The sequence below is a fragment of the Phalangium opilio genome, unplaced genomic scaffold (genome assembly GCF_054372755.1).
Source record: "Phalangium opilio isolate 3A_F unplaced genomic scaffold, DU_Popi_V2 ptg001170l_1, whole genome shotgun sequence".
Lineage (NCBI taxonomy): Eukaryota > Metazoa > Arthropoda > Arachnida > Opiliones > Phalangiidae > Phalangium > Phalangium opilio.
The window spans coordinates 4,857,409-4,882,644 of record NW_028324255.1 but is presented as its reverse complement, the minus strand read 5'-3'; the positions used below and the strand labels follow the sequence as shown (position 1 = coordinate 4,882,644).

Below are 25,236 nucleotides of genomic sequence, written 5' to 3'. Positions count from 1 at the left end.
AAGAATTTGGTTTACAGTTTAATTAAATAAGTAATTAACTGTAGTGTTCAAGTCTTGGTGGATTAATTAGGCGAGATATACTAATCAATATCCAAGATTTATTCTACCATATGATTATGGTCATTCGTTACATTGGGTGGCAAGGATGCCGCTTGAGTGCGGATAAAGAAGTGAGGAATGTTCTCTCCTATATCTCATCATGAACGCTGGATCTCTAAAGGGACTAGTAAACGGAATAGATTTTTCTCTATAGCACGTTTGCTTTGTAAAAAAATAAATAAAAAAAAACGGGTACGGCCAAGGTCGTTTAAATTTCTTTTCAATAGGTTTATTCAGAATCACAAAAGACCGAATGGCCTTAAGTGTTCCCAAATTCACAACCCCCATACCTTCCCCCGACGCTATGCTAGAGAGGACTCGGTTTGTACAGTGGAAGGCGGGCGTTTTCCGGTCCCTTTAGAGATCCAGCGTTCATGATCTCATGCTTAGAAAATGGGGGTTACAATCAATCGATATCTGAGGATGGGGCGCCATCTAGGTTGTGTTTGGAATAAGCGGGAATTACGAATATAGCAATACTCTCCCGTGAGATTAAAACCCAGTGACCGTATGAGTCTTAAGATAATGTGAGGGTTTAACAATAAAATTCGAAGATCATTGGCAACTTGTAATATTGCGCTATGCATTTGTAACAGTTAGGTTGAGCTTAATGAGGTGGATTGTAATTCAGATTTAACTTCGTTTAAGTCACTATTTTATACTGTCCTTTATGAGGTTATTGTTATTGTGGTGAAAAGTTTGTTTAAAGTCATTATTTATACTGTCCTTTATGAGGTTATTGTTATTATGGTGAAAAGTTTGTTTAAACTCATTATTTATACTGTCCTTCATGAGGTTATTGTTATTATGGTGAAAACTTGGTTTAGCTGCTGTCTCATAGGTTGAGCCTTTCAGGCGCTCGTCTGTTTCGGAGTGGGCGGCCGCGAATTGGTGTCGCGGATGTGGTGGTGGTCCTTGGGACCAGTGACCCTCGCATTAATTATTATTTTACCGGTCCCACTATAAATTAAATTTCTAAAATGGTGAGAATAAAAAGCACGTAAAGACACAAAAGTAAAGAAGCTGAAAATTCTAATTGAATTTGAATTTTTTACCGTAGGAAAAAGTAGCATATAACCATCCATAACAGGGACTTGGCAATACTACGTCATGCAACGTCAGGCTACCTTCCACTAGTGCTAAAAAACATACCAGGAGGAGGGACTTATATAGCTTTCATTCTGTTAAAAAACATACCATAATGGCGCTGGGGGCGGAGTTAAGCCCGAATTGCCAAGTCCCTACTGTTAACTTTTATTTCTTATCACAATTTTTCAACTAGTTGCCACTAAATATCATTATATCAATCAACATGTCTAATGATATTTGAGGTTCTTAATCCTTTTGTTAATTGTTAATTGTCGTTGATTCAGGCGTGTAATTAATGATTATTATTAAGACTTGCGGTTATAGAAAAAGATAAAAAGAGTTACGTTTATTAATCGTTCTTTACATGTTCACGCGAAAAACCCGAATGCCTCTCTCTCGCCGTTTACTGGCTAACCTCGTGTTTCGTTATTGATCGGCGATAGCATAGCTATCGCCATCTATGTTTCGAATGTTTTGGCGCCTCATTCAAATATGCGTTTAGATAGATAAATAGAGCTAACACTTTTCTGAACTATCCTTATTCCTTATTGCATTTCACATAAATTCGGTGGCAATATCTTCTCTCGCTATCAGTAAGCCAGATCAAATACTGTTTAATATACTCCCTTATGTTCCTATAATTTTTATATTGTTAGTCAACTTAATCTCATTCATTATACTACACTGTTTCTTAGCCCTATATTCAATAATTACTCTGTTTTTACATCTCTCTTTGTATCCGATGTTCGTACACAAGCCACTCTGCTGGCTTCACGAACAGTGTTCCATAAATAAATAAATAAATAAGTAATGTGACCATACACTACTGCCAGAAGTAAATATTTACTTCTGCTACTGCCTAATACTACTGACAACTAGTACTGGCTATGGTCTAGAATGTCGACTACAAGAGACTCATTCTAGAGTATAGACGCTAGACAAGATCAATAGTCAATAGAATACAAAACTTTTGTAGGGAAGTTGTAGCCAAGGAGTACTAACTACCTAGGAGTAGAATAGGTAGAAAATGTGTTGAGCTAGAAAAATTCTGATAAGGAACCCCGAATTTATAAACTGGTCCCACCGTCTATTTTTTCCAAAAACCATAATTAATAAAGTGCTCCCTGATACCACTGACCCCAACTTTTGGAATAAATAAACTGGTCCGAGCAATTAATAAACTGGTTTGGGACTTGTAAACCTGTCTTATTTCCTACCCTGTAGTGACGAGCTCATGTAAACAATAAAGATGGCCGCGAGCTACACGGACGCTCAGGAGGTTTAAGCCTCGGTCTAGCCGGGAGTGTGGCGCACTCCTGTAAGCCAAGCTTCTGGGCGGCAAAGTTTGAGGGAATACGACACATGTCGGCGTTCCTACCCTATAGGTGCCGACTGTCCCGTGTCCGCCGGAGGTGACTTTCCCCAATGCCACCTTCCGTCACCTCCCAAGTAAACCTCATTTCCTTCCCTGCTTACACACATACGACCTAGCGGCCCCCGTCAGTGCTGGGCCGCGTAGGGTCTCCCGCTCAATTCTTCCTGGTGCTCAAGGCCTAACGGCTAAGCACTAGTGCTAGCAGGTGGAGAAAAAAAAAAAAAAAAAAAAAAAAAAGCCTCGGTCTTTAGTGTATCGGGGGAGACGGGGAGTCGGGTATCATCGGGGACTCGGGGGTCCGAGTAACGGGGGTTTCTGAAGCGTTTGCAAATCTTATTTAAATTTATATTTTTATTATTATGTAACCGATTTATATTACTGAACGAATTGTACCTTATACTGTAGCAGACCACCCTAAAAGTTAGGCCAAGGTTTTTCAACTGTTGCTGATATTTAACTAGTTATGCCACCGCATGGATATTTTAAAATCCTTTCCAAACATTAGAATTAAACCTTCAATACCTTGATTTAACTTTTCATTTATAATCCTTATTTAATTTAAGGATGATGTCAGTTTGTAAGTCTCGTTAATTTAATTCCCCCTTTCCCACAGAGAGGGTCTGAAAATTTAAATCACTTGGCAGAGACTGGAGATCTTCAACATTCAGTGACAGACTCTGAATCTCAATGGGCATTTAAAAAACTGTATAAATTTAAATTGAAATTCCAAATTATAATTAAATACTTTTTGTTTGATACGTTGATATTAACGTAATCAATCCTTGAATACTCTATTGGTACTATCAACACCATCGTTAAATTTATTACTTAAATAATATAATTTTTTTTAAATATAATAATCAAATTAGCGACTTATAATTAGTTAACTTTAAATGAGTATGTTTCACTGATTAAAATTACATTTCTAAAAATTGTTAGGTTGATAGCACTTTCATGTTTCATGTAGAAATTTCATATTTCCGTGGATGGAGAGATGAACACGTTGATTCCGTTTGTCGTTGATTGAAATTAGATTCATTTTGATCATAAATTTCATTTTATATTTTGAGTTGTTGATTTTATGAGATTGTTGATTTTATTTTTATAATTATCACTAACGTAACTGTAACCCAGCGAGAGTGGAAACTGCCAAAATGATTAGTTGATTCCGTTTGTCGTTGATTGAAATTAGTTTCAATTTGATCATAAATTTCATTTTATATCTTTGAGTTGTTGATTTTATTTTTAAAATTATCACTTATTACGTAACTGTTATTAGTAGATGAACCCAGTGAGAGCGGAAACTGCCAAAATGATTAGTTAATTTTGCGAAGAATCTGCAATTTAATTCTGCAAAAATCTACCTATTATTTTATGTAGTTCCGTTAAGTGATCATTTAATTTTAAACGATTTAAAACTTGCCAAACAAATATTGAGCAATGGTACCTCCGTCCCAAACTAGTTATAGTTTTAAAACGCTGACTCGAGTTTCATTTTGTTAATACATTTAATTTTATTAGTAAATCAAGTTACCTCCCTAACGTTTAAGCAGACGAGTCTTCAAAAACGATATCATTGATTCATTGGTGAAATTAGAAAACTCTCTCTGCTTAGCGCGCCTTCTTTCGGGGAGAACTTTAATGTCTTTTTTGATTAATATGATAATATTAATTGTAATGTTTAAGTTCCCAAGTAGAAATCTAATCTTGCCTAGGATTAAAAAGATATAAAATAATTATAAATTGCAAAAAAATTGCAAGCAACTGTCTCTCCTCTACCTCGATACAATATATATTCGACAGCATCCAGTGGCGGGCGTCGGGGAGGTGGGGGACAGCTCTCTCTCTCTCTCGTCTCCCGCTAAACCCACGCGGGCGTCGGGGAGGTGGGGGGATCCATTTCCTTCTAACTCTCTCTTTCTTCTCTTCACTATAATTTATCTCGCTTTATATTACAAGCAAGCGTGGCTTCGTGTCAGCGCGCGGACGGGCGGCTTCACTGTCGTCTCGTATGGATCAGGACTTCGCGGGTTCGAGGCCCGGCGCCGACAGAAAAATAATTTCAATTGAAATTAAATACGTTACGCCACCTATGAGGTGTAACGTGAACTATGGGTGAATCTCGAGTCGAAAATTCGCGGGAAATTTGAAATATAAAAAGTTTATTTATGACGAATCTTATTATGCGGTTACACCAAATCCAGCCAGCCGTCCAGCCAACAGAGGTCGGAACAATACTTTTCAGCTCTAAAGAGCGCGAAAAGTAAAAATCATAAGTAACATAATAAAAATAAGTGAGACGATACCAAAGTTGACGAACATTTTGCTTAAGTACTCGGCCCCTGTTTGTCGTAGCCCAAAGTTTTTAGTATGGTTAGATGAAGGACAATTTGGACTATAACATATCCTAAGGACATCCCCGTATCTCTAGTAGACACAGAGTTATGGGCCTGCAAAGCATAGTCTAATGCATTTCCTTTGGACGGGTTGTTTGTTTACGTTTAGCTTAATTACTCGGCCCCTGTTTGTCGTAGCTCAATGTTTTTAGTATGGTTAGATGGGGGACAAATTGGAATATAACATACTCAAAGGACATCGCCTTATCTACAGTAGAAACAGAGTTACGAGCCTGCAAAGTATAGTCTAATGCATTTTCTATGGAGGGGTTTGTTTGTTCACGTATTGCTTAATTACTTGACCCTGTTCTTTCGATTAAAAATAATAACATATCTTTAGTGTAGCGGTTATCGCATCCGCCTCACTCCCGGAAGGCCACAGGTTCGAAACCGCGAAGTTTTTTCTTTTGCTTGGAACATGCAAAGACCTTTATAATTATCCGAACATTTGTGTCAAGGTCACATTATTTACATCCCCGTATCTCTGGTAGAACCAGAGTTACGAGCCTGCAAAGTTTATTTTCAAAAATCAAAAGTAACCTTCTAACAATAAGTGAGACAAAAAATAAGTTGACGACGATATTGAGGTAGCCTCAAGTTTAAAGTATCCTTGTATGGGGAGCGAGTTATGAGCCTCCAAAGTTTAGTGCAAAAATCATAAGTAACATAATAAAAATAAGTGAGACGATACCAAAGTTGACGAACATTTTGCTTAATATCTCGGCCCTTGTTTGTCGTAGCTCAATGTTTTTAGTATGGTTAGATGGGGGACAATTTGAACTATAACATTTCCTAAGCACATCCCCGTATCTCTAGGAGTTATGGGCCTGCAAAATATAGTCTAATGCATTTCCTATGGACGGGTTGTTTGTTTACGTTTAGCTTAATTACTCGGCCCCTGTTTGTCGTAGCTCGATGTTTTTAGTATGGTTAGATGGGGGACAAATTGGACTATAACATTTCCTAAGGACATCCCCGTATCTCTAGTAGACACAGAGTTATGGGCCTGCAAAATATAGTCTAATGCATTTCCTATGGACGGGTTGTTTGTTTACGTTTAGCTTAATTACTCGGCCCCTGTTTGTCGTAGCCCATTATTTTTAGTATGGTTAGATGGGGGACAAATTGGACTATAACATTCTCATAGGACATCCCCGTATCTCCAGTAGAAACAGAGTTACGAGCCTGCAAAGTATAGTCTAATGCATTTCCTATGGAGGGGGTTTGTTTCGTTACGTTTTGCTTAAGTACTCGGCCCCTGTTTGTCGTAGCCCAAAGTTTTTAGTATGGTTAGATGAAGGACAATTTGGACTATAACATATCCTAAGGACATCCCCGTATCTCTAGTAGACACAGAGTTATGGGCCTGCAAAATATAGTCTAATGCATTTCCTATGGACGGGTTGTTTGTTTACGTTTAGCTTAATTACTCGGCCCCTGTTTGTCGTAGCTCATTATTTTTAGTATGGTTAGATGGTGGACAAATTGGACTATAACATACTCATAGGACATCCCCGTATCTCCAGTAGAAACAGAGTTACGAGCCTGCAAAGTATAGTCTAATGCATTTCCTATGGAGGGGGTTTGTTTCGTTACGTTTTGCTTAAGTACTCGGCCCCTGTTTGTCGTAGCCCAAAGTTTTTAGTATGGTTAGATGAAGGACAATTTGGACTATAACATATCCTAAGGACATCCCCGTATCTCTAGTAGACACAGAGTTATGGGCCTGCAAAGCATAGTCTAATGCATTTCCTTTGGACGGGTTGTTTGTTTACGTTTAGCTTAATTACTCGGCCCCTGTTTGTCGTAGCTCAATGTTTTTAGTATGGTTAGATGGGGGACAAATTGGAATATAACATACTCAAAGGACATCGCCTTATCTACAGTAGAAACAGAGTTACGAGCCTGCAAAGTATAGTCTAATGCATTTTCTATGGAGGGGTTTGTTTGTTCACGTATTGCTTAATTACTTGACCCTGTTCTTTCGATTAAAAATAATAACATATCTTTAGTATAGCGGTTATCGCATCCGCCTCACTCCCGCAAGGCCACAGGTTCGAAACCGCGAAGTTTTTTTTTTTGCTTGGAACATGCAAAGACCTTTATAATTATCCGAACATTTGTGTCAAGGTCACATTATTTACATCCCCGTATCTCTGGTAGAACCAGAGTTACGAGCCTGCAAAGTTTATTTTCAAAAATCAAAAGTAACCTTCTAACAATAAGTGAGACAAAAAATAAGTTGACGACGATATTGAGGTAGCCTCAAGTTTAAAGTATCCTTGTATGGGGAGCAAAGAGTACTATAACATATCCAAAGGAGATCCCAGTATCTCTTGTAGAACAAGAGTTATGAGCCTCCAAAGTTTAGTGCAAAAATCATAAGTAACATAATAAAAATAAGTGAGACGATACCAAAGTTGACGAACATTTTGCTTAAGTACTCGGCCCCTGTTTGTCGTAGCCCAAAGTTTTTAGTATGGTTAGATGAAGGACAATTTGGACTATAACATATCCTAAGGACATCCCCGTATCTCTAGTAGACACAGAGTTATGGGCCTGCAAAGCATAGTCTAATGCATTTCCTTTGGACGGGTTGTTTGTTTACGTTTAGCAAAATTACTCGGCCCCTGTTTGTCGTAGCTCAATGTTTTTAGTATGGTTAGATGGGGGACAAATTGGAATATAACATACTCAAAGGACATCGCCTTATCTACAGTAGAAACAGAGTTACGAGCCTGCAAAGTATAGTCTAATGCATTTTCTATGGAGGGGTTTGTTTGTTCACGTATTGCTTAATTACTTGACCCTGTTCTTTCGATTAAAAATAATAACATATCTTTAGTGTAGCGGTTATCGCATCCGCCTCACTCCCGGAAGGCCACAGGTTCGAAACCGCGAAGTTTTTTCTTTTGCTTGGAACATGCAAAGACCTTTATAATTATCCGAACATTTGTGTCAAGGTCACATTATTTACATCCCCGTATCTCTGGTAGAACCAGAGTTACGAGCCTGCAAAGTTTATTTTCAAAAATCAAAAGTAACCTTCTAACAATAAGTGAGACAAAAAATAAGTTGACGACGATATTGAGGTAGCCTCAAGTTTAAAGTATCCTTGTATGGGGAGCGAGTTATGAGCCTCCAAAGTTTAGTGCAAAAATCATAAGTAACATAATAAAAATAAGTGAGACGATACCAAAGTTGACGAACATTTTGCTTAATATCTCGGCCCTTGTTTGTCGTAGCTCAATGTTTTTAGTATGGTTAGATGGGGGACAATTTGAACTATAACATTTCCTAAGCACATCCCCGTATCTCTAGGAGTTATGGGCCTGCAAAATATAGTCTAATGCATTTCCTATGGAGGGGGTTTGTTTCGTTACGTTTTGCTTAAGTACTCGGCCCCTGTTTGTCGTAGCCCAAAGTTTTTAGTATGGTTAGATGAAGGACAATTTGGACTATAACATATCCTAAGGACATCCCCGTATCTCTAGTAGACACAGAGTTATGGGCCTGCAAAATATAGTCTAATGCATTTCCTATGGACAAGTTGTTTGTTTACGTTTAGCTTAATTACTCGGCCCCTGTTTGTCGTAGCTCATTATTTTTAGTATGGTTAGATGGTGGACAAATTGGACTATAACATACTCATAGGACATCCCCGTATCTCCAGTAGAAACAGAGTTACGAGCCTGCAAAGTATAGTCTAATGCATTTCCTATGGAGGGGGTTTGTTTCGTTACGTTTTGCTTAAGTACTCGGCCCCTGTTTGTCGTAGCCCAAAGTTTTTAGTATGGTTAGATGAAGGACAATTTGGACTATAACATATCCTAAGGACATCCCCGTATCTCTAGTAGACACAGAGTTATGGGCCTGCAAAGCATAGTCTAATGCATTTCCTTTGGACGGGTTGTTTGTTTAAGTTTAGCTTAATTACTCGGCCCCTGTTTTTCGTAGCTCAATGTTTTTAGTATGGTTAGATGGGGGACAAATTGGAATATAACATACTCAAAGGACATCGCCTTATCTACAGTAGAAACAGAGTTACGAGCCTGCAAAGTATAGTCTAATGCATTTTCTATGGAGGGGTTTGTTTGTTCACGTATTGCTTAATTACTTGACCCTGTTCTTTCGATTAAAAATAATAACATATCTTTAGTGTAGCGGTTATCGCATCCGCCTTACTCCCGGAAGGCCACAGGTTCGAAACTGCGAAGTTTTTTCTTTTGCTTGGAACATGCAAAGACCTTTATAATTATCCGAACATTTGTGTCAAGGTCACATTATTTACATCCCCGTATCTCTGGTAGAACCAGAGTTACGAGCCTGCAAAGTTTATTTTCAAAAATCAAAAGTAACCTTCTAACAATAAGTGAGACAAAAAATAAGTTGACGACGATATTGAGGTAGCCTCAAGTTTAAAATATCCTTGTATGGGGAGCAAAGAGTACTATAACTTATCCAAAGGAGATCCCAGTATCTCTTGTAGAACAAGAGTTATGAGCCTCCAAAGTTTAGTGCAAAAATCATAAGTAACATAATAAAAATAAGTGAGACGATACCAAAGTTGACGAACATTTTGCTTAATGTCTCGGCCCTTGTTTGTCGTAGCTCAATGTTTTTAGTATGGTTAGATGGGGGACAATATGGACTATAACATTTCCTAAGGACATCCCCGTATCTCTAGTAGACACAGAGTTATGGGCCTGCAAAATATAGTCTAATGCATTTCCTATGGACGGGTTGTTTGTTTACGTTTAGCTTAATTACTCGGCCCCTGTTTGTCGTAGCTCATTATTTTTAGTATGGTTAGATGGGGGACAAATTGGACTATAACATTCTCATAGGACATCCCCGTATCTCCAGTAGAAACAGAGTTACGAGCCTGCAAAGTATAGTCTAATGCATTTCCTATGGAGGGGGTTTGTTTCGTTACGTTTTGCTTAAGTACTCGGCCCCTGTTTGTCGTAGCCCAAAGTTTTTAGTATGGTTAGATGAAGGACAATTTGGACTATAACATATCCTAAGGACATCCCCGTATCTCTAGTAGACACAGAGTTATGGGCCTGCAAAATATAGTCTAATGCATTTCCTATGGACAAGTTGTTTGTTTACTTTTAGCTTAATTACTCGGCCCCTGTTTGTCGTAGCTCATTATTTTTAGTATGGTTAGATGGTGGACAAATTGGACTATAACATACTCATAGGACATCCCCGTATCTCCAGTAGAAACAGAGTTACGAGCCTGCAAAGTATAGTCTAATGCATTTCCTATGGAGGGGGTTTGTTTCGTTACGTTTTGCTTAAGTACTCGGCCCCTGTTTGTCGTAGCCCAAAGTTTTTAGTATGGTTAGATGAAGGACAATTTGGACTATAACATATCCTAAGGACATCCCCGTATCTCTAGTAGACACAGAGTTATGGGCCTGCAAAGCAAAGTCTAATGCATTTTCTTTGGACGGGTTGTTTGTTTAAGTTTAGCTTAATTACTCGGCCCCTGTTTTTCGTAGCTCAATGTTTTTAGTATGGTTAGATGGGGGACAAATTGGAATATAACATACTCAAAGGACATCGCCTTATCTACAGTAGAAACAGAGTTACGAGCCTGCAAAGTATAGTCTAATGCATTTTCTATGGAGGGGTTTGTTTGTTCACGTATTGCTTAATTACTTGACCCTGTTCTTTCGATTAAAAATAATAACATATCTTTAGTGTAGCGGTTATCGCATCCGCCTCACTCCCGGAAGGCCACAGGTTCGAAACTGCGAAGTTTTTTCTTTTGCTTGGAACATGCAAAGACCTTTATAATTATCCGAACATTTGTGTCAAGGTCACATTATTTACATCCCCGTATCTCTGGTAGAACCAGAGTTACGAGCCTGCAAAGTTTATTTTCAAAAATCAAAAGTAACCTTCTAACAATAAGTGAGACAAAAAATAAGTTGACGACGATATTGAGGTAGCCTCAAGTTTAAAATATCCTTGTATGGGGAGCAAAGAGTACTATAACTTATCCAAAGGAGATCCCAGTATCTCTTGTAGAACAAGAGTTATGAGCCTCCAAAGTTTAGTGCAAAAATCATAAGTAACATAATAAAAATAAGTGAGACGATACCAAAGTTGACGAACATTTTGCTTAATGTCTCGGCCCTTGTTTGTCGTAGCTCAATGTTTTTAGTATGGTTAGATGAGGGACAATATGGACTATAACATTTCCTAAGGACATCCCCGTATCTCTAGTAGACACAGAGTTATGGGCCTGCAAAATATAGTCTAATGCATTTCCTATGGACGGGTTGTTTGTTTACGTTTAGCTTAATTACTCGGCCCCTGTTTGTCGTAGCTCATTATTTTTAGTATGGTTAGATGGGGGACAAATTGGACTATAACATTCTCATAGGACATCCCCGTATCTCCAGTAGAAACAGAGTTACGAGCCTGCAAAGTATAGTCTAATGCATTTCCTATGGAGGGGGTTTGTTTCGTTACGTTTTGCTTAAGTACTCGGCCCCTGTTTGTCGTAGCCCAAAGTTTTTAGTATGGTTAGATGAAGGACAATTTGGACTATAACATATCCTAAGGACATCCCCGTATCTCTAGTAGACACAGAGTTATGGGCCTGCAAAATATAGTCTAATGCATTTCCTATGGACAAGTTGTTTGTTTACGTTTAGCTTAATTACTCGGCCCCTGTTTGTCGTAGCTCATTATTTTTAGTATGGTTAGATGGTGGACAAATTGGACTATAACATACTCATAGGACATCCCCGTATCTCCAGTAGAAACAGAGTTACGAGCCTGCAAAGTATAGTCTAATGCATTTCCTATGGAGGGGGTTTGTTTCGTTACGTTTTGCTTAAGTACTCGGCCCCTGTTTGTCGTAGCCCAAAGTTTTTAGTATGGTTAGATGAAGGACAATTTGGACTATAACATATCCTAAGGACATCCCCGTATCTCTAGTAGACACAGAGTTATGGGCCTGCAAAGCATAGTCTAATGCATTTCCTTTGGACGGGTTGTTTGTTTAAGTTTAGCTTAATTACTCGGCCCCTGTTTTTCGTAGCTCAATGTTTTTAGTATGGTTAGATGGGGGACAAATTGGAATATAACATACTCAAAGGACATCGCCTTATCTACAGTAGAAACAGAGTTACGAGCCTGCAAAGTATAGTCTAATGCATTTTCTATGGAGGGGTTTGTTTGTTCACGTATTGCTTAATTACTTGACCCTGTTCTTTCGATTAAAAATAATAACATATCTTTAGTGTAGCGGTTATCGCATCCGCCTCACTCCCGGAAGAACACAGGTTCGAAACTGCGAAGTTTTTTCTTTTGCTTGGAACATGCAAAGACCTTTATAATTATCCGAACATTTGTGTCAAGGTCACATTATTTACATCCCCGTATCTCTGGTAGAACCAGAGTTACGAGCCTGCAAAGTTTATTTTCAAAAATCAAAAGTAACCTTCTAACAATAAGTGAGACAAAAAATAAGTTGACGACGATATTGAGGTAGCCTCAAGTTTAAAATATCCTTGTATGGGGAGCAAAGAGTACTATAACTTATCCAAAGGAGATCCCAGTATCTCTTGTAGAACAAGAGTTATGAGCCTCCAAAGTTTAGTGCAAAAATCATAAGTAACATAATAAAAATAAGTGAGACGATACCAAAGTTGACGAACATTTTGCTTAATGTCTCGGCCCTTGTTTGTCGTAGCTCAATGTTTTTAGTATGGTTAGATGGGGGACAATATGGACTATAACATTTCCTAAGGACATCCCCGTATCTCTAGTAGACACAGAGTTATGGGCCTGCAAAATATAGTCTAATGCATTTCCTATGGACGGGTTGTTTGTTTACGCTTAGCTTAATTACTCGGCCCCTGTTTGTCGTAGCTCATTATTTTTAGTATGGTTAGATGGGGGACAAATTGGACTATAACATTCTCATAGGACATCCCCGTATCTCCAGTAGAAACAGAGTTACGAGCCTGCAAAGTATAGTCTAATGCATTTCCTATGGAGGGGGTTTGTTTCGTTACGTTTTGCTTAAGTACTCGGCCCCTGTTTGTCGTAGCTCAATGTTTTTAGTATGGTTAGATGGGGGACAATTTGTACTATAACATTTCCTAAGGACATCCCCGTATCTCTAGTAGACACAGAGTTATGGGCCTGCAAAATATAGTCTAATGCATTTCCTATGGACGGGTTGTTTGTTTACGTTTAGCTTAATTACTCGGCCCCTGTTTGTCGTAGCTCATTATTTTTAGTATGGTTAGATGGGGGACAAATTGGACTATAACATTCTCATAGGACATCCCCGTATCTCCAGTAGAAACAGAGTTACGAGCCTGCAAAGTATAGTCTAATGCATTTCCTATGGAGGGGGTTTGTTTCGTTACGTTTTGCTTAAGTACTCGGCCCCTGTTTGTCGTAGCCCAAAGTTTTTAGTATGGTTAGATGAAGGACAATTTGGACTATAACATATCCTAAGGACATCCCCGTATCTCTAGTAGACACAGAGTTATGGGCCTGCAAAGCATAGTCTAATGCATTTCCTTTGGACGGGTTGTTTGTTTAAGTTTAGCTTAATTACTCGGCCCCTGTTTTTCGTAGCTCAATGTTTTTAGTATGGTTAGATGGGGGACAAATTGGAATATAACATACTCAAAGGACATCGCCTTATCTACAGTAGAAACAGAGTTACGAGCCTGCAAAGTATAGTCTAATGCATTTTCTATGGAGGGGTTTGTTTGTTCACGTATTGCTTAATTACTTGACCCTGTTCTTTCGATTAAAAATAATAACATATCTTTAGTGTAGCGGTTATCGCATCCGCCTCACTCCCGGAAGAACACAGGTTCGAAACTGCGAAGTTTTTTCTTTTGCTTGGAACATGCAAAGACCTTTATAATTATCCGAACATTTGTGTCAAGGTCACATTATTTACATCCCCGTATCTCTGGTAGAACCAAAGTTACGAGCCTGCAAAGTTTATTTTCAAAAATCAAAAGTAACCTTCTAACAATAAGTGAGACAAAAAATAAGTTGACGACGATATTGAGGTAGCCTCAAGTTTAAAATATCCTTGTATGGGGAGCAAAGAGTACTATAACTTATCCAAAGGAGATCCCAGTATCTCTTGTAGAACAAGAGTTATGAGCCTCCAAAGTTTAGTGCAAAAATCATAAGTAACATAATAAAAATAAGTGAGACGATACCAAAGTTGACGAACATTTTGCTTAATGTCTCGGCCCTTGTTTGTCGTAGCTCAATGTTTTTAGTATGGTTAGATGGGGGACAATATGGACTATAACATTTCCTAAGGACATCCCCGTATCTCTAGTAGACACAGAGTTATGGGCCTGCAAAATATAGTCTAATGCATTTCCTATGGACGGGTTGTTTGTTTACGTTTAGCTTAATTACTCGGCCCCTGTTTGTCGTAGCTCATTATTTTTAGTATGGTTAGATGGGGGACAAATTGGACTATAACATTCTCATAGGACATCCCCGTATCTCCAGTAGAAACAGAGTTACGAGCCTGCAAAGTATAGTCTAATGCATTTCCTATGGAGGGGGTTTGTTTCGTTACGTTTTGCTTAAGTACTCGGCCCCTGTTTGTCGTAGCTCAATGTTTTTAGTATGGTTAGATGGGGGACAATTTGTACTATAACATTTCCTAAGGACATCCCCGTATCTCTAGTAGACACAGAGTTATGGGCCTGCAAAATATAGTCTAATGCATTTCCTATGGACGGGTTGTTTGTTTACGTTTAGCTTAATTACTCGGCCCCTGTTTGTCGTAGCTCATTATTTTTAGTATGGTTAGATGGGGGACAAATTGGACTATAACATACTCATAGGACATCCCCGTATCTCCAGTAGAAACAGAGTTACGAGCCTGCAAAGTATAGTCTAATGCATTTCCTATGGAGGGGGTTTGTTTCGTTACGTTTTGCTTAAGTACTCGGCCCCTGTTTGTCGTAGCCCAAAGTTTTTAGTATGGTTAGATGAAGGACAATTTGGACTATAACATATCCTAAGGACATCCCCGTATCTCTAGTAGACACAGAGTTATGGGCCTGCAAAGCATAGTCTAATGCATTTCCTTTGGACGGGTTGTTTGTTTACGTTTAGCTTAATTACTCGGCCCCTGTTTGTCGTAGCTCAATGTTTTTAGTATGGTTAGATGGGGGACAAATTGGAATATAACATACTCAAAGGACATCGCCTTATCTACAGTAGAAACAGAGTTACGAGCCTGCAAAGTATAGTCTAATGCATTTTCTATGGAGGGGTTTGTTTGTTCACGTATTGCTTAATTACTTGACCCTGTTCTTTCGATTAAAAATAATAACATATCTTTAGTGTAGCGGTTATCGCATCCGCCTCACTCCCGGAAGGCCACAGGTTCGAAACCGCGAAGTTTTTTCTTTTGCTTGGAACATGCAAAGACCTTTATAATTATCCGAACATTTGTGTCAAGGTCACATTATTTACATCCGCGTATCTCTGGTAGAACCAGAGTTACGAGCCTGCAAAGTTTATTTTCAAAAATCAAAAGTAACCTTCTAACAATAAGTGAGACAAAAAATAAGTTGACGACGATATTGAGGTAGCCTCAAGTTTAAAGTATCCTTGTATGGGGAGCGAGTTATGAGCCTCCAAAGTTTAGTGCAAAAATCATAAGTAACATAATAAAAATAAGTGAGACGATACCAAAGTTGACGAACATTTTGCTTAATATCTCGGCCCTTGTTTGTCGTAGCTCAATGTTTTTAGTATGGTTAGATGGGAGACAATTTGGACTATAACATTTCCTAAGGACATCCCCGTATCTCTAGTAGACACAGAAATATGGGCCTGCAAAATATAGTCTAATGCATTTCCTATGGACGGGTTGTTTGTTTACGTTTAGCTTAATTACTCGGCCCCTGTTTGTCGTAGCTCATTATTTTTAGTGTGGTTAGATGGGGGACAAATTGGACTATAACATACTCAAAGGACATCCCCGTATCTCCAGTAGAAACAGATTTACGAGCCTGCAAAGTATAGTCTAATGCATTTCCTATGGAGGGGGTTTGTTTCGTTACGTTTTGCTTAAGTACTCGGCCCCTATTTGTCGTAGCCCAAAGTTTTTAGTATGGTTAGATGGGGGACAATTTGGACTATAACATATCCTAAGGACATCCCCGTATCTCTAGTAGACACAGAGTTATGGGCCTGCAAAATATAGTCTAATGCATTTCCTATGGACGGGTTGTTTGTTTACGTTTAGCTTAATTACTCGGCCCTTGTTTGTCGTAGCTCATTATTTGTAGTATGGTTAGATGGGGGACAAATTGGACTATAACATACTCAAAGGACATCCCCGTATCTCCAGTAGAAACAGATTTACGAGCCTGCAAAGTATAGTCTAATGCATTTCCTATGGAGGGGGTTTGTTTCGTTACGTTTTGCTTAAGTACTCGGCCCCTGTTTCTCGTAGCCCAAAGTTTTTAGTATGGTTAGATGGGGGACAATTTGGACTATAACATATCCTAAGGACATCCCCGTATCTCTAGTAGACACAGAGTTATGGGCCTGCAAAATATAGTCTACTGCATTTCCTATGGACGGGTTGTTTGTTTACGTTTAGCTTAATTACTCGGCCCTTGTTTGTCGTAGCTCATTATTTGTAGTATGGTTAGATGGGGGACAAATTGGACTATAACATACTCAAAGGACATCCCCGTATCTCCAATAGAAACAGAGTTACGAGCCTGCAAACTATAGTCTAATGCATTTCCTATGGAGGGGGTTTGTTTCGTTACGTTTTGCTTAAGTACTCGGCCCCTGTTTGTCGTAGCCCAAAGTTTTTAGTATGGTTAGATGGGGGACAATTTGGACTATAACATATCCTAAGGACATCCCCGTATCTCTAGTAGACACAGAGTTATGGGCCTGCAAAATATAGTCTACTGCATTTCCTATGGACGGGTTGTTTGTTTACGTTTAGCTTAATTACTCGGCCCTTGTTTGTCGTAGCTCATTATTTGTAGTATGGTTAGATGGGGGACAAATTGGACTATAACATACTCAAAGGACATCCCCGTATCTCCAGTAGAAACAGATTTACGAGCCTGCAAAGTATAGTCTAATGCATTTCCTATGGAGGGGGTTTGTTTCGTTACGTTTTGCTTAAGTACTCGGCCCCTGTTTGTCGTAGCCCAAAGTTTTTAGTATGGTTAGATGGGGGACAATTTGGACTATAACATATCCTAAGGACATCCCCGTATCTCTAGTAGACACAGAGTTATGGGCCTGCAAAATATAGTCTAATGCATTTCCTATGGACGGGTTGTTTGTTTACGTTTAGCTTAATTACTCGGCCCTTGTTTGTCGTAGCTCATTATTTGTAGTATGGTTAGATGGGGGACAAATTGGACTATAACATACTCAAAGGACATCCCCGTATCTCCAGTAGAAACAGATTTACGAGCCTGCAAAGTATAGTCTAATGCATTTCCTATGGAGGGGGTTTGTTTCGTTACGTTTTGCTTAAGTACTCGGCCCCTACTTGTCGTAGCCCAAAGTTTTTAGTATGGTTAGATGGGGGACAATTTGGACTATAACATATCCTAAGGACATCCCCGTATCTCTAGTAGACACAGAGTTATGGGCCTGCAAAATATAGTCTAATGCATTTCCTATGGACGGGTTGTTTGTTTACGTTTAGCTTAATTACTCGGCCCTTGTTTGTCGTAGCTCATTATTTGTAGTATGGTTAGATGGGGGACAAATTGGACTATAACATACTCAAAGGACATCCCCGTATCTCCAGTAGAAACAGATTTACGAGCCTGCAAAGTATAGTCTAATGCATTTCCTATGGAGGGGGTTTGTTTCGTTACGTTTTGCTTAAGTACTCGGCCCCTGTTTGTCGTAGCCCAAAGTTTTTAGTATGGTTAGATGGGGGACAATTTGGACTATAACATATCCTAAGGACATCCCCGTATCTCTAGTAGACACAGAGTTATGGGCCTGCAAAATATAGTCTACTGCATTTCCTATGGACGGGTTGTTTGTTTACGTTTAGCTTAATTACTCGGCCCTTGTTTGTCGTAGCTCATTATTTGTAGTATGGTTAGATGGGGGACAAATTGGACTATAACATACTCAAAGGACATCCCCGTATCTCCAATAGAAACAGAGTTACGAGCCTGCAAACTATAGTCTAATGCATTTCCTATGGAGGGGGTTTGTTTCGTTACGTTTTGCTTAAGTACTCGGCCCCTGTTTGTCGTAGCCCAAAGTTTTTAGTATGGTTAGATGGGGGACAATTTGGACTATAACATATCCTAAGGACATCCCCGTATCTCTAGTAGACACAGAGTTATGGGCCTGCAAAATATAGTCTACTGCATTTCCTATGGACGGGTTGTTTGTTTACGTTTAGCTTAATTACTCGGCCCTTGTTTGTCGTAGCTCATTATTTGTAGTATGGTTAGATGGGGGACAAATTGGACTATAACATACTCAAAGGACATCCCCGTATCTCCAGTAGAAACAGATTTACGAGCCTGCAAAGTATAGTCTAATGCATTTCCTATGGAGGGGGTTTGTTTCGTTACGTTTTGCTTAAGTACTCGGCCCCTGTTTGTCGTAGCCCAAAGTTTTTAGTATGGTTAGATGGGGGACAATTTGGACTATAACATATCCTAAGGACATCCCCGTATCTCTAGTAGACACAGAGTTATGGGCCTGCAAAATATAGTCTAATGCATTTCCTATGGACGGGTTGTTTGTTTACGTTTAGCTTAATTACTCGGCCCTTGTTTGTCGTAGCTCATTATTTGTAGTATGGTTAGATGGGGGACAAATTGGACTATAACATACTCAAAGGACATCCCCGTATCTCCAGTAGAAACAGATTTACGAGCCTGCAAAGTATAGTCTAATGCATTTCCTATGGAGGGGGTTTGTTTCGTTACGTTTTGCTTAAGTACTCGGCCCCTGTTTCTCGTAGCCCAAAGTTTTTAGTATGGTTAGATGGGGGACAATTTGGACTATAACATATCCTAAGGACATCCCCGTATCTCTAGTAGACACAGAGTTATGGGCCTGCAAAATATAGTCTACTGCATTTCCTATGGACGGGTTGTTTGTTTACGTTTAGCTTAATTACTCGGCCCTTGTTTGTCGTAGCTCATTATTTGTAGTATGGTTAGATGGGGGACAAATTGGACTATAACATACTCAAAGGACATCCCCGTATCTCCAATAGAAACAGAGTTACGAGCCTGCAAACTATAGTCTAATGCATTTCCTATGGAGGGGGTTTGTTTCGTTACGTTTTGCTTAAGTACTCGGCCCCTGTTTGTCGTAGCCCAAAGTTTTTAGTATGGTTAGATGGGGGACAATTTGGACTATAACATATCCTAAGGACATCCCCGTATCTCTAGTAGACACAGAGTTATGGGCCTGCAAAATATAGTCTACTGCATTTCCTATGGACGGGTTGTTTGTTTACGTTTAGCTTAATTACTCGGCCCTTGTTTGTCGTAGCTCATTATTTGTAGTATGGTTAGATGGGGGACAAATTGGACTATAACATACTCAAAGGACATCCCCGTATCTCCAGTAGAAACAGATTTACGAGCCTGCAAAGTATAGTCTAATGCATTTCCTATGGAGGGGGTTTGTTTCGTTACGTTTTGCTTAAGTACTCGGCCCCTGTTTGTCGTAGCCCAAAGTTTTTAGTATGGTTAGATGGGGGACAATTTGGACTATAACATATCCTAAGGACATCCCCGTATCTCTAGTAGACACAGAGTTATGGGCCTGCAAAATATAGTCTAATGCATTTCCTATGGACGGGTTGTTTGTTTACGTTTAGCTTAATTACTCGGCCCTTGTTTGTCGTAGCTCATTATTTGTAGTATGGTTAGATGGGGGACAAATTGGACTATAACATACTCAAAGGACATCCCCGTATCTAAAGTAGAAACAGATTTACGAGCCTGCAAAGTATAGTCTAATGCATTTCCTATGGAGGGGGTTTGTTTCGTTACGTTTTGCTTAAGTACTCGGCCCCTGTTTCTCGTAGCCCAAAGTTTTTAGTATGGTTAGATGGGGGACAATTTGGACTATAACATATCCTAAGGACATCCCCGTATCTCTAGTAGACACAGAGTTATGGGCCTGCAAAATATAGTCTACTGCATTTCCTATGGACGGGTTGTTTGTTTACGTTTAGCTTAATTACTCGGCCCTTGTTTGTCGTAGCTCATTATTTGTAGTATGGTTAGATGGGGGACAAATTGGACTATAACATACTCAAAGGACATCCCCGTATCTCCAATAGAAACAGAGTTACGAGCCTGCAAACTATAGTCTAATGCATTTCCTATGGAGGGGGTTTGTTTCGTTACGTTTTGCTTAAGTACTCGGCCCCTGTTTGTCGTAGCCCAAAGTTTTTAGTATGGTTAGATGGGGGACAATTTGGACTATAACATATCCTAAGGACATCCCCGTATCTCTAGTAGACACAGAGTTATGGGCCTGCAAATTATAGTCTACTGCATTTCCTATGGACGGGTTGTTTGTTTACGTTTAGCTTAATTACTCGGCCCTTGTTTGTCGTAGCTCATTATTTGTAGTATGGTTAGATGGGGGACAAATTGGACTATAACATACTCAAAGGACATCCCCGTATCTCCAGTAGAAACAGATTTACGAGCCTGCAAAGTATAGTCTAATGCATTTCCTATGGAGGGGGTTTGTTTCGTTACGTTTTGCTTAAGTACTCGGCCCCTGTTTGTCGTAGCCCAAAGTTTTTAGTATGGTTAGATGGGGGACAATTTGGACTATAACATATCCTAAGGACATCCCCGTATCTCTAGTAGACACAGAGTTATGGGCCTGCAAAATATAGTCTAATGCATTTCCTATGGACGGGTTGTTTGTTTACGTTTAGCTTAATTACTCGGCCCTTGTTTGTCGTAGCTCATTATTTGTAGTATGGTTAGATGGGGGACAAATTGGACTATAACATACTCAAAGGACATCCCCGTATCACCAGTAGAAACAGATTTACGAGCCTGCAAAGTATAGTCTAATGCATTTCCTATGGAGGGGGTTTGTTTCGTTACGTTTTGCTTAAGTACTCGGCCCCTGTTTGTCGTAGCCCAAAGTTTTTAGTATGGTTAGATGGGGGACAATTTGGACTATAACTTATCCTAAGGACATCCCCGTATCTCTAGTAGACACAGAGTTATGGGCCTGCAAAATATAGTCTAATGCATTTCCTATGGACGGGTTGTTTGTTTACGTTTAGCTTAATTACTCGGCCCTTGTTTGTCGTAGCTCATTATTTGTAGTATGGTTAGATGGGGGACAAATTGGACTATAACATACTCAAAGGACATCCCCGTATCTCCAGTAGAAACAGATTTACGAGCCTGCAAAGTATAGTCTAATGCATTTCCTATGGAGGGGGTTTGTTTCGTTACGTTTTGCTTAAGTACTCGGCCCCTGTTTGTCGTAGCCCAAAGTTTTTAGTATGGTTAGATGGGGGACAATTTGGACTATAACATATCCTAAGGACATCCCCGTATCTCTAGTAGACACAGAGTTATGGGCCTGCAAAATATAGTCTAATGCATTTCCTATGGACGGGTTGTTTGTTTACGTTTAGCTTAATTACTCGGCCCTTGTTTGTCGTAGCTCATTATTTGTAGTATGGTTAGATGGGGGACAAATTGGACTATAACATACTCAAAGGACATCCCCGTATCACCAGTAGAAACAGATTTACGAGCCTGCAAAGTATAGTCTAATGCATTTCCTATGGAGGGGGTTTGTTTCGTTACGTTTTGCTTAAGTACTCGGCCCCTGTTTGTCGTAGCCCAAAGTTTTTAGTATGGTTAGATGGGGGACAATTTGGACTATAACTTATCCTAAGGACATCCCCGTATCTCTAGTAGACACAGAGTTATGGGCCTGCAAAATATAGTCTAATGCATTTCCTATGGACGGGTTGTTTGTTTACGTTTAGCTTAATTACTCGGCCCTTGTTTGTCGTAGCTCATTATTTGTAGTATGGTTAGATGGGGGACAAATTGGACTATAACATACTCAAAGGACATCCCCGTATCTCCAGTAGAAACAGATTTACGAGCCTGCAAAGTATAGTCTAATGCATTTCCTATGGAGGGGGTTTGTTTCGTTACGTTTTGCTTAAGTACTCGGCCCCTGTTTGTCGTAGCCCAAAGTTTTTAAAATGGTTAGATGGGGGACAATTTGGACTATAACATATCCTAAGGACATCCCCGTATCTCTAGTAGACACAGAGTTATGGGCCTGCAAAATATAGTCTACTGCATTTCCTATGGACGGGTTGTTTGTTTACGTTTAGCTTAATTACTCGGCCCTTGTTTGTCGTAGCTCATTATTTGTAGTATGGTTAGATGGGGGACAAATTGGACTATAACATACTCAAAGGACATCCCCGTATCTCCAATAGAAACAGAGTTACGAGCCTGCAAACTATAGTCTAATGCATTTCCTATTGAGGGGGTTTGTTTCGTTACGTTTTGCTTAAGTACTCGGCCCCTGTTTGTCGTAGCCCAAAGTTTTTAGTATGGTTAGATGGAGGACAATTTGGACTATAACATATCCTAAGGACATCCCCGTATCTCTAGTAGACACAGAGTTATGGGTCTGCAAAATATAGTCTACTGCATTTCCTATGGACGGGTTTTTTGTTTACGTTTAGCTTAATTACTCGGCCCTTGTTTGTCGTCGCTCATTATTTGTAGTATGGTTAGATGGGGGACAAATTGGACTATAACATACTCAAAGGACATCCCCGTATCTCCAGTAGAAACAGATTTACGAGCCTGCAAAGTATAGTCTAATGCATTTCCTATGGAGGGGGTTTGTTTCGTTACGTTTTGCTTAAGTACTCGGCCCCTGTTTGTCGTAGCCCAAAGTTTTTAGTATGGTTAGATGGGGGACAATTTGGACTATAACATATCCTAAGGACATCCCCGTATCTCTAGTAGACACAGAGTTATGGGCCTGCAAAATATAGTCTACTGCATTTCCTATGGACGGGTTTTTTGTTTACGTTTAGCTTAATTACTCGGCCCTTGTTTGTCGTAGCTCATTATTTGTAGTATGGTTAGATGGGGGACAAATTGGACTATAACATACTCAAAGGACATCCCCGTATCTCCAGTAGAAACAGATTTACGAGCCTGCAAAGTATAGTCTAATGCATTTCCTATGGAGGGGGTTTGTTTCGTTACGTTTTGCTTAAGTACTCGGCCCCTATTTGTCGTAGCCCAAAGTTTTTAGTATGGTTAGATGGGGGACAATTTGGACTATAACATATCCTAAGGACATCCCCGTATCTCTAGTAGACACAGAGTTATGGGCCTGCAAAATATAGTCTAATGCATTTCCTATGGACGGGTTGTTTGTTTACGTTTAGCTTAATTACTCGGCCCTTGTTTGTCGTAGCTCATTATTTGTAGTATGGTTAGATGGGGGACAAATTGGACTATAACATACTCAAAGGACATCCCCGTATCTCCAGTAGAAACAGATTTACGAGCCTGCAAAGTATAGTCTAATGCATTTCCTATGGAGGGGGTTTGTTTCGTTACGTTTTGCTTAAGTACTCGGCCCCTGTTTCTCGTAGCCCAAAGTTTTTAGTATGGTTAGATGGGGGACAATTTGGACTATAACATATCCTAAGGACATCCCCGTATCTCTAGTAGACACAGAGTTATGGGCCTGCAAAATATAGTCTACTGCATTTCCTATGGACGGGTTGTTTGTTTACGTTTAGCTTAATTACTCGGCCCTTGTTTGTCGTAGCTCATTATTTGTAGTATGGTTAGATGGGGGACAAATTGGACTATAACATACTCAAAGGACATCCCCGTATCTCCAATAGAAACAGAGTTACGAGCCTGCAAACTATAGTCTAATGCATTTCCTATGGAGGGGGTTTGTTTCGTTACGTTTTGCTTAAGTACTCGGCCCCTGTTTGTCGTAGCCCAAAGTTTTTAGTATGGTTAGATGGAGGACAATTTGGACTATAACATATCCTAAGGACATCCCCGTATCTCTAGTAGACACAGAGTTATGGGCCTGCAAAATATAGTCTACTGCATTTCCTATGGACGGGTTGTTTGTTTACGTTTAGCTTAATTACTCGGCCCTTGTTTGTCGTAGCTCATTATTTGTAGTATGGTTAGATGGGGGACAAATTGGACTATAACATACTCAAAGGACATCCCCGTATCTCCAGTAGAAACAGATTTACGAGCCTGCAAAGTATAGTCTAATGCATTTCCTATGGAGGGGGTTTGTTTCGTTACGTTTTGCTTAAGTACTCGGCCCCTGTTTGTCGTAGCCCAAAGTTTTTAGTATTTTTAGATGGGGGACAATTTGGACTATAACATATCCTAAGGACATCCCCGTATCTCTAGTAGACACAGAGTTATGGGCCTGCAAAATATAGTCTACTGCATTTCCTATGGACGGGTTTTTTGTTTACGTTTAGCTTAATTACTCGGCCCTTGTTTGTCGTAGCTCATTATTTGTAGTATGGTTAGATGGGGGACAAATTGGACTATAACATACTCAAAGGACATCCCCGTATCTCCAGTAGAAACAGATTTACGAGCCTGCAAAGTATAGTCTAATGCATTTCCTATGGAGGGGGTTTGTTTCGTTACGTTTTGCTTAAGTACTCGGCCCCTGTTTCTCGTAGCCCAAAGTTTTTAGTATGGTTAGATGGGGGACAATTTGGACTATAACATATCCTAAGGACATCCCCGTATCTCTAGTAGACACAGAGTTATGGGCCTGCAAAATATAGTCTACTGCATTTCCTATGGACGGGTTGTTTGTTTACGTTTAGCTTAATTACTCGGCCCTTGTTTGTCGTAGCTCATTATTTGTAGTATGGTTAGATGGGGGACAAATTGGACTATAACATACTCAAAGGACATCCCCGTATCTCCAATAGAAACAGAGTTACGAGCCTGCAAACTATAGTCTAATGCATTTCCTATGGAGGGGGTTTGTTTCGTTACGTTTTGCTTAAGTACTCGGCCCCTGTTTGTCGTAGCCCAAAGTTTTTAGTATGGTTAGATGGAGGACAATTTGGACTATAACATATCCTAAGGACATCCCCGTATCTCTAGTAGACACAGAGTTATGGGCCTGCAAAATATAGTCTACTGCATTTCCTATGGACGGGTTGTTTGTTTACGT

General features: G+C 39.6%; 2 long non-coding RNA genes across 2 annotated transcripts; one reads left to right on the top strand and one right to left on the bottom strand.

Annotated features, from left to right (window-relative positions):
• Positions 1-78: 78 nt before the first annotated feature.
• On the bottom strand, positions 79-4,828 carry LOC149584388 (uncharacterized). The gene is made up of 5 exons (XR_016380239.1): positions 4,343-4,828; positions 4,098-4,274; positions 3,928-4,022; positions 3,683-3,867; positions 79-1,074 (listed from the first exon to the last, which is right to left on the bottom strand). It is a non-coding gene; the product is annotated as an uncharacterized LOC149584388 (long non-coding RNA).
• Positions 2,809-3,327, top strand: LOC149584389 (uncharacterized). The gene is made up of 2 exons (XR_016380240.1): positions 2,809-2,983; positions 3,177-3,327. It is a non-coding gene; the product is annotated as an uncharacterized LOC149584389 (long non-coding RNA).
• Positions 4,829-25,236: the final 20,408 nt, after the last annotated feature.